The 18,625-nt window shown below is 38.9% G+C and overlaps 1 pseudogene; it reads right to left on the reverse strand.

Annotated features, from left to right (window-relative positions):
• LOC149200434 (MAP3K epsilon protein kinase 1-like) overlaps positions 1 to 18,625 on the reverse strand; it is a 110,666-nt pseudogene that overhangs the window by 24,515 nt on the left and 67,526 nt on the right.

Below are 18,625 nucleotides of genomic sequence, written 5' to 3' on the forward strand. Positions count from 1 at the left end.
TTGTGTTCTGCTCCATGTAGTCTAGGTTTAACTCTGTTGGTGTGAGTTATTCTGCAATGTCCGATGTGTCCAACAATGGTGAAAAGTATGGATGAAGAAAGTCTACATTGAACACTAGGTGAAAACCAAGGAACAATGGAATATTGAGCTTGAAGGAATTATCCCCTACAACCTTGGTGATGGTGTATAGCCCATATCGGAGTGGGTGAAGCTTGCATTGGGGTCCAGTGAGGCGCTCCTTCTACAAATGTAGCCAAATTTTGTCGCCCACCTCGAACTTGTGTGACACTCAATGTTGATCATGGCGCTACTTGTGCTTATCATTGGAGCTATCTAATATATCATGGACCTGCTCACATATGTGTTGAATGAGCTCAATGAATTTGTTAGCCCTATCAACTTTGAACTGGACGTAGTTTGAATCTGCTTGAGTAGCTGCAAATGTTATGGCCACATCAATGGCACATAATGGTTGAAATCCTAGCCCTACCTGAAAATGGTTGTGGCTTGTTGAGCTATGGAGAGCTCTGTTGTAGATGTGTTGAACATAGGGGAGGCTTTCATCCCATATGCATGAATTATTTGAGTTGTACATGCACAAAATATGTACGATCATCCCGTTGATGACCTTTGTTTGGCCATTAGTTTAGGGGTAGAAAGCCATGGACTTAGTAAGTTTGGTATCCAACATCAACCAAAGACTTGAACAAAATTCACTTAGGAATATTTTGTCCTGATCTGAGACAGTGGACTGTGGGATCCAAAAGTGTACCCACACTCGCTCAAAGAAGAGTTTAGTAGCGGCCTCTATTATGATACTCTTCTTGCAAGCGACCGTAATGACCATATTAGAGAGTTTGTTGATGACCATGAAAATGCAGTCATTGTCGTGCTTAGTAGAGGGAAGGTTGGACACGTAATCCATAGAGATGGATTCCCAAGGTCGACTACGAGTAGGTAGAAGAGTATATAGGCCTTGCTTCTTGATGATTGGTTTGGAAATGGCAAGGCAATGCAAGATCGAATGTACTTCCCAACATCCCGACGAAGGTTCGACTAATAAAAATACTTTTGTAGTACTGCAAATGTTTTCTCTACTTCGAAATGTCCAGACACCCAACTGTAGTGCGCCTCCCAAATCATCTTGACAAGCTCGCTTGAAGGAATAAAAATGTGTCCTAGGTGGCATAACATTGCATCCTAGAGATGAAAATTTGGAACTTTCTTACCTTCCAAGAGTGTCTGGTATGTGCTGCCGAATTTTAGATTGCTCTTGTAAAGATGCGGAAACCCTGAAGTCTTGTGCCCATAGGAGTAGAGCACAGTTCTCAACACCATGACGGGTGGTTAGCTGAGGCAGTTTACAACATTATTGGTGTTTCCCTTCTTTTACTTAATGTTAAAATGGAACTATTGTAGGTATGTGTACCATTTTTGATGGTGATAATTCTGCAACTTCCCTTGCACCTGTATGAACTACAGGGATCGGTGGTCTATGTGGATGACTATTTCCTTCCTTAGAATGTAATGCTTCTGTTGACTACATGAAATAATTTCAAACCGTGTCTGAATGTGTCTCATTGTGGTAAGCCATTAGATGCCCCTTGATGAGCCTCATCATTGGGTAACTATATGGGCCTTAATTCACCTCCTAGCTTAGTCAGATCAACTCTTCTCACAACTTATTACATGTTTTGATTATATTTTGTTTGATGAGATGAGTTAAAGTGAGATATTATGCCTAGTGGACTAATATGAATTGAATGCAACTTTGGAAGTGAAAATCAAGGAATTTTGGCAAGACTAAGGTTTGAAACCTAAATGGGACAAGGGAGAGAGATTGTAGGAGGTAAATCCTCCTCATTTACTCCTCCCCCATTCAAATATTCCTCCATTAATCACACCATCTTGGAGTGAAAGCAACCAAGTCATGAAGATCAAAAGGCAACCGAGCAAGTGATAGACAAAGAGTTAGTTCATCTCGAGTTTGGAAGCCTAGCCTCCCTAGATTTAAGGAAGTCATTGGAGACTTCAGTTGTATAAGTAGAGAGGCCTAGAGCCATTTTTGTTGTAAAAACACTAGTTATTTTCAAGCTCAAGACTTGTGGAAGACATTGCTATAATTTTCTGTTTTGATAATGAAGATGAGATTTTTCTTGATCCAACACTGAGTTAACTCAGAGGGCTGAAGCTCTTGGGTTAGGGCCGAACCCTAGCAACAAAGGCTCCTCTTCTTGTATTTGTATGCTTAGCTTAGTTTTATAGATTCATGGTTAAATTGTCACTAGAATTATTTTATTGCAAGTACTATGGATTTGATTAGTTGTTTATTAGTTTACTTCCATTTGTGCTTTACTTTAGTAGTATGTTAAAAGAGATAAAAGGAGCACCACAAAGCTATTAGTAGGTGTCTTGGCCTCACCTCTTCCTTCAGGGATCATGATTTGAGAAAAGAGACTTAAGCAACCCCAAAAAGACAGATTTCCATTTCCTCATAAGATTTAGAGTTTATTGTACTTAAACTAGCATTTGATCATTTTTGCAAGTGTAGGATTTAGTTTCCATCTCTTCCATCTTCAGTCTTTCAGTAGATCTCATCCATGATTCCATTTTATTCAACAATTTTCCTCATGCGTGGAGTAGACATCTAGTTCATTAAATTATGCATTTCTAGCTTGTTAGAATTCTTCTTGTTTACATTACTTTTTTGCAATTCTAAATGTTTGATGCAGAGCAGGTGCTTCAAAAATCTAAAGGGATCTCATAGTAAGAAACTACCTTCCAACTTCATCCATTCATAATCATCCTTTACTTTCACCAACATCTTCACCAATCTCTTCATTTTACATAGAAATTGCTCCAAGCATGTTGAGTGAATCCAACCATCTCCTAACCTTGGTATTGAGTTCTGAGTGATCCTAGGCATTTTCTCACTCAATTCCACCCATATATGACCTTCCCTAAGCCTTCCATCACTTCCAGAAACCATGATTTTTCTCTCGGCTGTATCTTGTAAAAATACAAGGAATCCTGTAGTGGCCTGTTTTGAGGCCGAATTGAGGGAAAACCTCTAGGAAGCCATACCAGGTGTTGGGCTTCAAAATTGTCCTTATTCTCACTCCATTATTCACCAATATCTTCACATTTTACCTTCATGTCACCTCCATTCCACCTCCACATCATTACATTTACCTCATTATTGGGTTATAACTATGCTTTTCCAAAGTTTATTAATTCTTAACATTTTAAAGTGGATTTATCATTAAACTTTAGAAAATAATATGCTTATACTTATACCTAACAATTAGAATGAGTTTGTTGACATGTGTAGGTACAAAGGAAGCTTCCAGGGCATCTTTATGTGGCCTTGAATGATCAAATTCGAATTTGATAAGATAAGCCTCATGGAAAAGATCATGATCTCATGGAGAAGATCAAGGACACAAGGGGGTTATGTGTCTAGATGGTTGAGAAATGTATGGAACTAAAGAGAGATTAGTGGATCATCATTATGAGTTTGTTATCTCATCCCATTGTATAAATAGGAGTACCTCCTCCATTCAAAAGGGAGGAATGTTGGAGCATGTATCCAACTTATGATGGAATAGAATAAAGCTTCATTTTACATAAATTTCCATTATATAGTTTTAGATATAAATTGTGTTAATGTAGTATATGAATTTATGGAATAACTTGTCACTTTGTTCTTAGGAGAATTGAGCTCACTCTAAAAGGATCAAAGGAACATTTTATTTCATAATAGATCTTATTTCATTGCTTAGATGTTTGAGGATTTGTTTGTGATTGATGAATGAGTTTTAAATTAAAATCTTATCAGCATATGAGGGAACAACCAAGGGTCTAAGTTAGGCTCTCCCTCCATTTGATTTGCATGATAATTGAAATTCATTCTTTTGCTTTTATGTTTCAAGTTATTTCATTTCTTATGCTTATGAATGAATCTTAGTTTAGTTTGGATTATTATATGAGGGAACAATCAAGGGACTAAGTTAGTCTTTCTCTCTATTTGAATCTGAACAACAATTAAAGTTCATTCTCTTGTCTTTATTTCAAGTTTCTGGTTTTATGTAATCAATGATTTATTTTCAATCTATGATACTGTAGGGAAGGACAACCAGGTTCTCCTTAATTAGGAGCCTCATCCTTTGCATATTATATTGAATCGTAAATAATTTAGTTAGACATAGAGTTAGTTGCCTACTCCTACATATATTTTTCTGGCATCATCACAAGCTTATGAGTTTCCCTGGTTGATAATTTAATGAAAGCAATTTAAGCAATTAAATTACCCAACATTTTGGCGCCGTTGCCGGGGATCGAACCCGGGTCACCCGCGTGACAGGCGGGAATACTCACCACTATTTGTCTAGAAAAATTAGGAGAAGATAATGCAAATGCCAAATCTCTCCAAGATAAGTCAAATCCAATTTTTTTATCATTAAATTGAATATAGAGGAGGCATTTTAGTCAGGCAACTCCATTTGAGCTCCTTTCTGTACTTCTTGTTATGCACGGATTGCATCTTAGAATTGCAAACTTTTGGAGCTCAGACAAACTTGTTAGTATCTTGACTACCTACCTTTGAAGCTAGATCTGAATCAGTGAAAAAGAAGCTCATACCCTGTGATGAATTAACCCGTGGAAGGCTCGCAACAGTCATCTGCAGAAACTTGTTTTCGGATCTGTAAGGCTTGGTGCAGACTCAGATTACTGTACGAAAGCTCAGATTTATATCTCAGATAACTTTGGACCTGGGAGCTCTAAGGAATTTTGACATAATTTTACACGTTTCTATTTCTTGCAGGTTGAAGAAAGGTGGAAGGCTGAGCACTAAAGAATGAAGACCGAATTTCAAACTGGCAACGTACCATGGGTTTTCTCCGAGGTGAAAATTTCAAGAATTTTGTTCTGCTTTTATTTTTCTGATGAGAGATTCAGGCAAGTCTGCGAGTACCGCAACAACAAGATCAACTGCCATGCAAACGATTTTCAAATAAACCGAGAACCCACGGCATGCAATGAACATCTGTAAAGTCAGCGAACTTGTCTGGCACAATTGCTGCACAAAATATGCAGCCTGCATACGGATTTCTCTTGAGTGGTCAGATGCTGCAAAGTTCATTACAACTGGAATAAGACCAATATGGAAAGAATTTTCCTGAAATGGTGCATTGTCTTTGATAAGCTGATTGACAATCTGGAGCACAGAAACTATAACACGATTGTTAGCTACTTCGAGCATTTCCATCAAAGGCACTAGCCCATGCTGGCTGACAAATAGCATTTTTTGGTCTCGGAAATCTTGAAATATCGCAATAAGTTTCTGACACGCTGATACAATCATATCTTCTGATTTATCTGGCTTCAACATACCAATCAATCTGCTGACTTCTACAGCCTGCACAGGAAAAATGTCCCTGCCTGGCACTTTTTCCTCAAAACCAATCCCGTCTATTCCAATTCCATCATCTTTAACAACATTCATCATCACAGAAAACAAACGACTTCCATTTCTCTTATCTGCTTTGCTATCTGTTTGCTTTTGAGCTATCTTTGCCTTTAGCTTTGCAGCTAGATCATTCTTTCCATATTCAGATAAATTTGTATCCTGATTCATTGGAGAAGCAGATACAGAGGTCGACTTTTCCGCTTTTATAACTGATGTGTCATGATGCCTTTCCAGAGGCTCATCAAATAAGTCATCCAAGGTGCCATCTGCAGGTGTATTACTGAATCTGCTTAGTTCTTGCATGGAAGGAGTTCCCGATGACTTTCCAGCCTTCTGCCCATGCCCATGCTCATGACTAGAAACATTAATTCCATTAACTTCTCCATTTTTATGACTGTGAGATGTGAAGGACAATTCCTTGGAGGACATCACTCCTTCATTAACTTCCACATTCCTGGATTTTGGAGAACTTTTCTCTCTACAAAGAACGCTTTCTTTGGCATTTTGGGCATTTGATAAAGCCACTGTATTCAGTGGTTCTGCACCATGTGACACTTCTTCAGAAACAGATCTCGGTACAACTGAGTCAGAACCTATGAGCAAGCTTTCAGAAATAGCCAATGTTGCATCCTGTGCAGAGACTCAATCACTCTCATCTTCTGTTATGCTAGAATTAGTGTTGGTGAGCTTGTGAAGTGGAAGGAAACGCTTTTCTATCAATCTCTTCACTGGATCTTCGACTAGCACTAATGTCTTTTGCAGTAGATTGAGCAGTCACAGTTTCTTCAAATCCTGGCTCAAACAACTCTGTTGTCATATTCTCTGCAGATAGTCTTCCTTCTTCCCTTTCACCATCTTCAATTGTTCTCTCCACAACTGTTGACACATCCTGGGGTATGTTCCCAATTCTGCCACCTGTTCTCTGTAGTGATTGTAAAGCTCTCCTAGAATTCTGGATCCATGGGTGCATCAATAGATTTTTTTGCATCTGGTCTTAATTTTGCATCCTGCAAAGTAAAATACACAAACTTACGGAAGCACTGATGCAGAAAATCCGTTATATCAGCCGACAAATGCTCAGGTATGGGAGGATGCTCATCCTGCACAATCCGGAAGAGAGCAGGCATAGGTGCAAGATCATAATATGGAGGAACACATGTGAGCAGCTCTATCACTGTGCAACCTACACTCCAGATATCTGATGCAGCACTGACTCCTGACATCTCAATTACCTCAGGTGCCATCCAATAAATTTCTACCAGATTTCTACACCTCAGGCTATCATTGCAAGTTTTTATTCAAACACATCATTTTGCCCACAATCCAAATTTGTTCAAGCAAAATTATCGAGATATCTATATATAGTTTAAAATTCGTATTTGCTTGAGAAAAATGGATCTGCACAGTTTTCACACTGAATTTTCCGAGATTATAATTGGGATTGCGTACAATCACTGGGGCAAATTGAAATCTTTAGTTACGGAGAGAAAGTTCCCAATCAAGCTACAACAAGAAGGAGGAGGTTTTCCTTGAATTTTAGCCTTTCGAGATTCTTCCGGGGACGCCATAATAGCTCAAATACCATTTCACAAACTTCTTCAAGCCAGTCTGCAGGTATTAGCAGCCTCTCAACATGTTTACAAGATCCGACAGAGAAATAGGAGAAGCGTTTCCAAGATTGTAAATTCAGTTGAGTTTGGTTTGTGTTTATGTTTTGTGTTTTTATATTTTTTAAATTTTATTTTATATCTGTTTTATTTGTGTTTTATTATTTTTAAATCTAAAAATAAAATAAATAAAATGGAATCCTATCTTTAAAAAAATGATTAGTTTTCAAATTTATTTATTTTTATTTTTAAGAGTATTAAAAGAAAACTAAATTTTATCTAAAATTTTAAGATGATCTTTTACCTACTCACAAAATTCTTTATTGTCGCATTGCAGATTAATTTTCCAGCAAGAGTATTTTTATTTGAATTAAATCAATGGATTTTCTGATCTTCCTGATCACACGAAGCGCAGGAAGAGAGCATACTAATCGCTTGATTTGTTTTTATTTATGCAGAGGGGGTTTTAAAAAGACTGAATTTAAAACTAGCTAAATACTAAAACATCAGAAAACTCAAACTTGAACTCCTTTATGAAGATCCTGCTGTCACCAGGTTTCACAAGTTAGTTTTTCTAAAGAAAAATACTAGTACTGAATTAAATTCCTAATGCCTGATCCCTTAGCACCATCCCCGGCAACGGTGCCAAAATGTTGGGCAATTTAATTGCTTAAATTGCTTTCATTAAATTATCAACCAAGGAAACTCGTAAGCTTGTGATGGTGCTAACAAAATATATGCAGGAGTAGGCAACTAACTCTATGTCTAACTAAATTATTTATGATTCAATATAATATGCAAGGGAAGAGGCTCCTAATTAAGGAGGTCCTGGTTGTCCTTCCCTACAGTATCATAGATTGAAAAGAAATCATTGATTACATAAAACCAGAAACTTGAAATAAAGACAAGAGAATGAACTTTAATTGTTGTTCAGATTCAAATAGAGAAAAGGACTAACTTAGTCCCTTGATTTTCCCCTCATATACTAATCCAAACTAAACTAAGATTCATTCATAAGCATAAGAAATGAAATACTTGAAACATAGAAGCAAAAGAATGAATTTCAATTATCATTCAAATCAAATGGAGAGAGAGCCTAACTTAGACCCTTGGTTATCCCCTCATATGCTGATAAGATTTTAATTTAAAACTCATTCATAAATCACAAACAAATACTCAAACATCTAAGAAATTAAATGAAATAAGATCTATTATGAAATAAAATGTTTCTTTCATCCTTTTAGAGTGAGCTCAATTCTCTTAAGAACAAAGTGAGAAATTATTCCATTTACTACACTAAGACAACTTATATTTAAAACTATATAATGGAGATTTATGTAAAATGAAGCTTTATTCTATTCCATCATAAGTTGGATACATGCTCCAAGAGTCCTCCCTTTGGAATGGAGGATGTACTCCTATTTATACAATGGGATGAGATAACAAACTCATAATGATGATCCACTAATCTCTCTTTAGTTCCATACATTTCTCAACCATCTAGACACATAACCACCTTTTTTCCTTGATCTTCTCCATGAGATCATGATCTTTTCCATGAGGCTTATCTTATCAAATTCGAATTTGATCATTCAAGGCCACATAAAGATGCCCTGGAAGCTTCCTTTGTTCCTACACATGTCAACAAACTCATTCTAATTGTTAGGTATAAGTATAAGCATATTATTTTCTAAAGTTTAACCATAAATCCACTTTAAAATGTTAAGAATTAATAAACTTTGGAAAAGCATAGTTATAACCCAATAATGAGGTAAATGTAATGATGTGGAGGTGGAATGGAGGTGACATGAAGGTAAAATGTGAAGATATTGGTGAATAATGGAGTGAGAATAAGGACAATTTTGAATCCCAACACCAGGTCACCCAAGGGTCTCCCAAACTTCCCAATCATCTCCTAAAATGTCCCAACCATCCACTAGCATCACTAAGCCACTTGTCACATCACCAAAAGAGAATAGGGTTTACATTTGACTTTCTAGAAAAAGAATAAAAAGAATAAAACAAATTTATTTCAGTCCTTTACATTCACAGTAGTGATGTTTGATGTCTTGAACTTCCATGCTTTAGATAGTAGCATTTCATACATGTTGGTTTGGCATTTTTGTAAAGCGTAGTTTCTCAGCAGGTAGTTAGAGAAGGGTGTGTTTTTAGCATATGATTTCAGTCATTTTCCTTAGTTGCAGTAGATAAGATTTCTCCTAGAGTAGATCTCTCTTTATTTCATCAGCAATCAATCTTCTTCTGAATCCATAAAAGTTTGGCTTGAGAAACCTAGTGGTCTCTCGCCAGCTAAATAGTGACAAAAGGCAAAGCCATCACTTGTACTTGTGTATACAACACTGTCACCTTCAAGTTTGTATGAACCCCGGGTTGATAAAGTAAAGCTAGTAGCTCCAGGAGTTGCAACATTCTTGCTACAATACTTGTGCTCATCACTTTTTGGCACCGTTGCCGGGGAGGTGTCTAAGTAGTATGTGATTACTGATTTCTTTCTTCTATTTCTTGTTTCTAATATTCTGCCCTTAGTTTCATTTTTGTAAAAGTAATTTAGTTTTCCTCCTTTTCATTCTGCATTCTTTGCTTTGCTTTCCATTCTGTAAGTTAGATTTCAATCAATTAGTTAATATTTTCATTCAGTTACTATTTTTCATTTAGTCTGCAATTTCAATTCTGCAATCACTTTAAAAGTTTGAAAAACAAAACCAAACAAAAGCATTTTTTTTCATGCCTCATAGGAATAGGGATAAGTTAGGGAAATTTTTTCCAAATACCCTCATTGCTTCCAATAGCCAACCTTCCCTCTTCTTAGGTGGCTGTGAACTGGAGGAACCCTTAGGTGAGCAACTAGACATATTTGAAGAACCTAAAGGGGAAAAAGAAGAAGGATAACCCATTCCTACTGAACCTATGGATAAAAATAGAAATGACAGGGGAAATAGAGAAAGAGTTGAGGGTGCCTTCCCCATTAGGGAAACCAATGGGGATACTAAGATGAAAAATATAAGCCCTTCTTCCCTTCCTCATTTCCATGGCTTAAACAAAAAAGACCCAAACACTTTCTTATTTGAGTTTGTTGTCATATGCCAAACCTATGACTATACAAATGATGAGCAAAAGTTTAAACTATTTCCATCCATTCTTAAGGATGCAGCTTTGCGCTGGTTCATGGGTTTACCTAGAAATAACATTACAACTTGGGCTCAGATGTAGCAAGCCTTCAACAAAAAAGTATCGGGACTATTGTAGGTCTAAATACACTAAAGATGAAATTTTTAGGATGACCTTAGGCAATGATGAATCCCTAGAGGATTACGAAGAAAGATTCCAACTTAGCTACAAAACGGTCAAGTTCACACTTGACCCTGAATCACTGAAGCTAGTCCTGCTTAGAGGAGTAAAGGAAGACCTTCTAGATACCCTAAACTTGTTAGCAGGAGGGGATATCTACCAGTTACCCTATGAAGATATCAAAACTATCTTTAGAAACCATTCTAGGTAGCTAGGAAAAAGGGTAGGGGTAGTCAACCTATGGTTAATCCATCCTCTTCCAATTCATCAATCAAGGGTGAAATTGGAAATATGCTAGAGGATTTCAAAAGTGATATGTTGCAAACCCTTGCCCTGTAGATGGACACTATGCACATTAAGAGAAATCAGGAGGAAGTAGAGAGAGCCTTGGCCATTTTTTGTCCTAGATGCACTAGGAGGCGCCCTAGGAATGGATGTCCATTGAATTGTATTGAAATTTTCTCAATTTGTGAAGAAAACCACTCCACAGACAAGTGCCTCTCTTTACCTAGACTCAAAGCTGTATATCAAGGAGTTAAAGGGGTCACTGAGAAGCTTTGATACATAAACCAAAGGAGACCTCATGGGCCTAGGCCATACCAATAGGGCATGCAAGGATCATCTCACGCATATTACAACCCCAACCAGACCACATCCATACCTTCTTGGGGAATCCCTACTCATCATTCTTGGTCTACACCTCCTCCTTGGTCCTTTGCACCTCAATATCATTCCCAACCAGCCAACTAGTCATTTCAACCAAATGCTCTCCCACAACCTCAGTGGAATGCACTGCCCCAGGGGTGGAGGCCCCAATACAACAATGTTCCAGCTTTATTGCCTTCACCACCTACCTAATCATAGATTTTACACTCTGCTCCACCTAAACAATCCCAGATGCCTGCCCAGCCAAATCCGAACCTGAACAATAGATAGGAACATCAAGTATACAATGGAGAGACATCATATCTAGCTTATGCTGTGGAGATTTAGGAAATCAACTTGAGATCTGGGAGAGTACTCTCGGACAACCAACCTCTACCTCCACCCAGGGAGGTTGAGGAAGAAAGAGAGGAAAGCATGCTTAAAGTAAACCCACCACCATTTCCTGAGAGATTAACGCAACCACCCCAGCCTACCCCTTAAGAGATTGAACTTTTGGGAGAATTGAAAAGCCTATTTGTCAAAATTCCGTGTCTCCAAGCTATCAAGGATGTACCTATTTACAACAAGTTGATTAAGAAGAAGTGCTTCAAGCATTCAGGGAGACGAAAAAGAGATGCCCCTACCATTAATGTCATTGGACAACTGTTCGACTTAATGCTAGGGCAGGTAATCTGTCCAAAGTATTTGGACCCTGGAAGCCCTGTAGTAGATGTGCACATCAATGGCACCATTTTCCCACACACTTTGATTGATCTTGGGGCTGCCATTAATGTGATGACCAAGGACACCATGCTTAAGCTCAACCTCCAAGGTTCATTGAGGAAGACCACAATAGTTCTGCAACTTGCAGACCGCTCCATAGTGACCCCTGAGGGGATTGTGGAGGATGTGATGGTCTCCATTGATTCTTGGGAATACCCTACATATTTCCTAGTTCTCCATCCTAAGGTTAAGCTTACTAGTTACCCTTTCATCATTGGGAGGCCCTGGTTAGCCACTGTTAATGCTTACATTAGCTGCAAAGTTGGAAATATGACCATCAAGAATGGGCACATGTCCAAGAAGTTAGTCATATACCATCTTGCTCAGCCATATCTAGAACATGACTTACCTTTGTGGTTGGAAGAGGACGAGGAATATGAAGTTTATTCCACCCAACTCTATACCTTAAAAACAACCATGGGAGGGGGACAACATGATGAAGATGATTTGATCAAACACATACTCCAAAGTCCAACCCCTAGTACATTGTCCTTAGAGGTAGTAGTAAAGGAAACACAAACAAACCATCAAGTGGATCTATTCTTAGCTAATTCCAACCCTATCCATGTAAAAACCATAGAATTCGGTCTCGAGAGAAATTTGAAAATCAATCCATCTCTTTCTATTCTCCAAGAAGAAAAGTTGTGCAACATGCTAAAGTAACACTTGGATGACTTTTATTGGAGTTACTGAGAAATGAAGGGAGTGCACCCCTCGGTGTGTACTCACCATATTTATATCAAGGAAGGTTGCAAGCCAGTTTGGCAACCCCAAAGGAGGATGAATCCAGCTCTTAAAGATATAGTCAAAGAAGAACTGCAAAAACTGCTAGATGCATGATTCATTTACCCTATCTCAGATAGTGAGTGAGTCTCTCCTTTGGTGTTGGTTCCAAATAATAATGGTAAGTGGAGGATTTGTGTTGATTACTATTGGTTTGTGTTATATTATTTCCACGACTAACCCACATAGCTAACTGGGGGGTTAGGAGGGGGGCATAGCCCCCCTTCGTTGCGATGATTGCATGGAGGGGGAGTCACAAGGGGTTTGAGGGATGCAGCTAACCCCACTATATGGGGTTCGGGGCAGCGCCCCAGAAAATTTTGGTTTTGGACCCTATATTAGGTTGGGCAGACCTACCTATGGTTTTGTGCATGTTTTTCGCACATGGTTTTGGACGTGATGGTTTTCGGTCCATGGTTTTGGACGCGATGCTTTTCGGTCCATGGTATTGGATGCTTTGTCATGTATAAATATGTATTGTAACATTGAAAGTAACATAATGAAAAATCAAGCTGGTAGTCCCGGTTTTGGGATCCAAGGGAAAATATCTGTGTATATGTGTTTTATGTGTTATGCTTTCGCATTGTTTATTTTCTATGCTTTAGAATTTGTATGCTGGTAATTTATGTACGGGGTTAAAGCCTACATTTGGTATCAAAGTTATTTTGGCTTCAAGGGGACGCCTTTTTTGCTGAGGGGTTTCGCTCAGGCCTATGGTAGACCCTATTCAGTGGTAGATCTACGGGATTGATTCTAGTGGTGAAAGAAGATGGTGAGCAGTGGAAAGATAGAGATCGAGAAATTTAATGGTCAAAGTTTTGAGTTATGGAAACTCAAGATGAAGGATCTATTGGTGGATAAAGATTAGTGGATCACGGTAGATCCAGTTACTAAACCAACGGGAGTGTCTGATGAAGAATGAAAGAAGTTGGATCGAAAGGCTAAGAGCACAATACGATTGTGTGTCTTAGATTGAGTATTGCTGAATGTATTAGGGGAAGCTACGGTGAAGGCTTTGTGGGACAAGTTAGGGACTTTGTACCAATCTAAGTCTCTGGTGAATAAACTGTTCCTATAAAAAAAGTTGTATAACCTGAGGATGAAAGATGGAGACTCGGTGACAGAGCATCTGAACGCATTTAATACAGTGGTAAGTCAGTTAGCCTCTGTTGATATTAAAATTTCAGATGAAGGTAAGCGCATCAGTTTGTTGTGTTCTCTCCCAACTTCGTGGGATAGTCTGGTTATTGCAATAGGTAGAAATGCAATTGCCTTGCAATTTGATGAAATAGTCTCATCCTTGCTAATGGAGGAGATGAGACAAAAAAATATGGAGAGCCAGAATGGTGATGCCTTGTCTATACGAGGATGGTCCCAGATCAGAAAAAAAAATAAAAAATCATCGAGTGGGAGATCTAAATCTAGAGGGAGATCTAAATCTCCAGGAAAACTTGTAAAGGTGGTGTGCTGGAAATGCGGAAAGGAAGTGCACTACAAAAGGGACTGTAAATCTAAAGCTCCTAACAAAGGAAAGGGATCTGATGATGCTTCTTCTGCAGAGGCAAAAACCACCTCAGATGAAGGTGAGGATGTGTACTTGGCTTCTTCAAATACACATGTAGATCATGAGGCATGGTTGATTGACTCAGGTTCATCCTTTCACTTCACTCCCCATAGAGAGTGGTTCTGCGAGTATGAGAAATACAATGGTGGTGATGTCTTCTTAGGGGATGATAGGAAGGCTAGAATCGTTGGTCGCGGAAAAGTAAAGTTGAAGTTGCAAGGTGGAAGGGTTAGAACACTTCTGGGTGTTTTGTATATTCCTGCATTGGCCAGAAATCTGGTTTCTATAAGCAAGTTGGATGATGCATGTGTAAAAATAGTGTTCGAGAAGGATACCTTCAAGATGGTTCGGGGAGCATTGGTATTGATGTGGGGTGTTCGAATTGGAACTCTATACAAGCTGCAAGGTAGCACTGTTGTTGATGGGTGCAACGGTTCCGTGGTTCTTGAAAGTGGAGCATAAAATCTAGTGGTCTCTGGAGAGAAGACCATGCTGTGGCATCAAAGGCTTGGACATATTGGAGAGAAGGGCCTTCGAATACTTCATAGTCAAGGTATGGTAGAAGGTATGACTAACAGTTCTCCGCATTTTAATTTATGTGAAAATTGTGTATATGGGAAGCAGAATCAAGTAAGTTTCCCCTCTGGTGGTAAGAGGGTGAAACAAATAATAGAGCTTGTGCATAGTGATGTGTTTGGACCTGTGAAGGTTCCATCACTGGGTAATTCTGTGCACTATGTATCATTTATAGATGACTTCTCAAGGAATACATGGATATATTTCCTTAGGAAGAAATCTGAAGTCTTTTACAGGTTTAAAGAATTTAAGGCTCTAGTGGAAAAGCAGACAGAGAAGAAGATAAAGGTGTTGAGGACAGATAATGGTGGAGAGTTTTGTAGTAAGGAACTTGAAGAATTCTGTAAGAAGTGTGGTATACCACGATAGAAGAATACTCCATATACACCTCGCAAAATGGATTTGCAGAAAGAATGAAAAAGACATTGATGGAAAGGGAAAGAAGCATGCTCAATGGTGCTAGAGTAGGACAAGAATTTTGGGCAGAGGCGGTGGAGACTACATGTTACCTGGTCAACAGATCACCTTCATCAGCGTTGGATGATAAAACCCCGCAAGAGGTATGGATTGATAAGAAACCCTCTCTTTCACATTTGAGGGTATTTGGATGTGATGCATATGTACATGTTCCAAAGGAGAAACAAACCAAGTTGGATAGTAAATTTGAAAAGTGAATCTTTATTGGGTATAAGGATGGTTTAAAGGGTTATAAGCTTTGGAACCCAGCAACAAGGAAGGTTGTGTATAGCCAAGATGTGGTGTTCAGAGAGGTGAAAGATGTTATTAAACATGAAGTCCAACCAAAGGAACCTGAGAAGATAGAGTTTGAGCTAAAGGAGGAAGAATCAGACTCTACAGCAGAGGAGGAATTAGAAGATGAAGAGCCACAAACTTCAGGTGTAAGAAGATCAGTTCGAGAAAGAAGGCGACCAGAAAGGTATAGTCCATCTGTTTTGTGTTCAAATTTTGCTTTATCTATTACTGATGATGATCCCAAAACTGTGGAGGAAGCGGTAGATTTAGAGGATGGAAAACTTTGGAAAGAGGCCATGGTTGATGAAATGGCATCTTTGCACAAAAATGAGGCTTGGGATCTGGTGGAGTTGCCAGCTGGAAGGAAACCCATTGGCAGCAAATGGGTGTTCAAGAAGAAGACAAATGTAGAAGGAAAGGTGGAGAAATACAAAGCTCGGCTGGTAGCAAAAGGTTATTCCTAGTTGTCGGGAATTGATTTTGGTGATATTTTTTCTCCTGTTGCCAAGGTAACTTCTATTAGATTACTTTTATCTATTGCTGCCACTTTTGATTTTGAGGTAGAATAGATGGATGTGAAGACAACATTTCTTCACGGGAATCTGGAAGAGGATATCTACATGAAGCAACCTGAAGACTTTGCGATGAAGGGTAAGAAAGAACTAGTATGCAAGTTAAAGAAGTCCCTGTATGGGTTAAAATAGTCACCAAGGATGTGGGGTCAGAAATTTGATACATTTATAGGGGGACTTGGCTTCACCAGAAGCAAAGTAGATTACTGTGTGTATTTTAAATTAATTGGTGACCATATTATTTATCTGGTCTTGTATGTGGATGATATGTTGTTGGTTGGAAATGACAAAGAAATTATCCAAGATTTGAAGACCCAATTGTCCTCCAAATTCGACATGAAAGATCTTGGTGATGCAAACTATATTTTGGGCATGGAAACTAAAAGAGATCAGGAAAAGAGGAAGCTTTGGTTAAACCAGAGGAAGTATGTCGAGATTATAATGCAGAGGTTTAATATGCGGTGTAAAGTTATCTATTGAACAGTGTCCCAAGACACAAGAAGAAGAAGTGGATATGTCCCGTGTTCCATATGCAAGAGCAATAGGTAGCCTGATGTATGCAATGTTATATATTAGACCAGACATTTCACATGCAGTGGGAGTATTGAGCAGGTCTATGTCAAAACCAGGGAAGGAGCATTGGACAACAATGAAGCGGGTTTTTAAGTATTTGCGTGGCACTAGTGATTATGGTTTGTGCTACCAAGGAAGACCAGGATTGGACAGAGTTTTGGATATCCATGGCTTTGTTGATGTAGACTGGGCTAGAGATTTGGATCAGATACGATCTACAAGTGGGTATGTGTTTAACCTATTTGGAGGTGTAGTCAGTTGGATGAGTAAGAAACAATCTGTAGTGGCACTATCAACTACAGAGGCAGAATACATGGCAGCCACTCATGCAAGCAAGGAAGAAGTTTGGTTGCAGAGATTGTGTTCAAGTATGGGGTTAGTACAGGGAGCTATAAGGATAGACTGTGACATCCAAAGTACAATTTTCTTGGCAAAGAACCCTGCTTACCATTCAAAGATAAAGCACATTGATGTTCAGTATCACTTTGTGAGGGATATGATAAAAGACAAAAAGGTGTTGCTGGTAAAGGTGGACACTTTGAAGAACACTGTAGATGCATTGACAAAATATATGAGCTCTAAGAAGTTCTCTTGGTGTAGAGAAACAATGGGAATTGTAGGGCTGGATAAATGACTAAGCTCTCTTGTGGCCCCCTATGGAAAGAAAACAACAAGTGGGAGAATGTTGGGATGTGTTATATTCTTTCCATGACTAGCCCACGTAGTTAACCGGGGGGTTAGGAGGGGGGTGGAGCCCCCCCTTCGTTGTGCTAATTGCGTAGAGGGGGGAGTCACAGGGGGTTTGAGGGATGTAGGTAACCCCACTCTATGGGGTCTAGGGCAACGCCCCGGAAAATTTTGGTTTTGGACCCTATAATAGGTTGGGCGGACCTACCTATGGTTTTGTGCATGTTTTTCACACATGGTTTTGGACGCGATGGTTTTTGGTCCATGGTTTTGGATGCAATAGTTTCAGTCCATGGTATTGGATGCTTCGACATGTATAATATGTATTTTAACATTGAAAGGAATATAATGAAAAATCAAGCTGGTAGTCCTGGTTTTGGGATCTAGGGGAAAATCTCTGCTTATATGTGTTTTATGTGTTATGCTCTCACATTGTTTATTTTCTGTGTTTTAGAATTCATATGCAGGTAATTTCTGTATGGGGTTAAAACCTACAATTACATGGAGTTAAACAAAGCCACAAAGAAGGACCATTTCCCTCTACCTTTCATCGACCAAGTGCTAGATGGCCTTGCAGGGAATATTTTTTTCTCTTTCTTAGATGGATTCAATAGGTACAATCAAATCCAAATCAACCTAGAATACCAGGATAAAACCACCTTCACTTGTCCTTGGGGTACGTTCTCCTATAGGGTCCTTCCTTTTGGCCTATGCAATGCTCCTGCCACTTTTCAGAGAGAAGTCATGTGTATCTTTGCCAAGTTAGTCCATGATGTGGTAGAAATCTATATGGGTGATTTCACACCTTATGGAGGTGATTTCAAGGAGGCTTTGTCCAACTTAGGTAAGGTTCTACACAAATGCATTGAAATGAACCTTTTTCTCAGTCTCGAGAAATGTTAATTCTTGATCACTGTAGGGACCGTGCTAGGTCATTTAATATCTCAGCAAGGATTGCAGGTGGACCCAAACAAAATAGCTATCATCCAAAGGTTCCCAGCTCCAAAAAAGCAGAGAGATGTGAGAATTTTCCTAGGGTTAGCTGGATACTATCGAAGGTTTATAAAAGACTTTAGCAAGTTGGCTTCTCCTTTATTTGGGTTATTGGCCAAAGACTCTAAGTTTGTATGTTCAAAAAGTTGTCAAGAGGCACTGGACACCCTGAAGGACAAGTTAACCATTGCACTGATTCTCTGAGGTCCAAATTGGCCCCTTCCTTTTCATATTCATGTTGATGCCTCACACAAATCCATAGGAGTAGCCCTAGGCTAGATAGATGAGAAATTTCCTTATGCCATTTACT

Source organism: Pinus tabuliformis, chromosome 2_1 (genome assembly GCF_031772625.1).
Source record: "Pinus tabuliformis cultivar Carrire ecotype Pingquan chromosome 2_1, CPIR1, whole genome shotgun sequence".
In the NCBI taxonomy this organism is placed as follows: Eukaryota; Viridiplantae; Streptophyta; class Pinopsida; order Pinales; family Pinaceae; genus Pinus; species Pinus tabuliformis.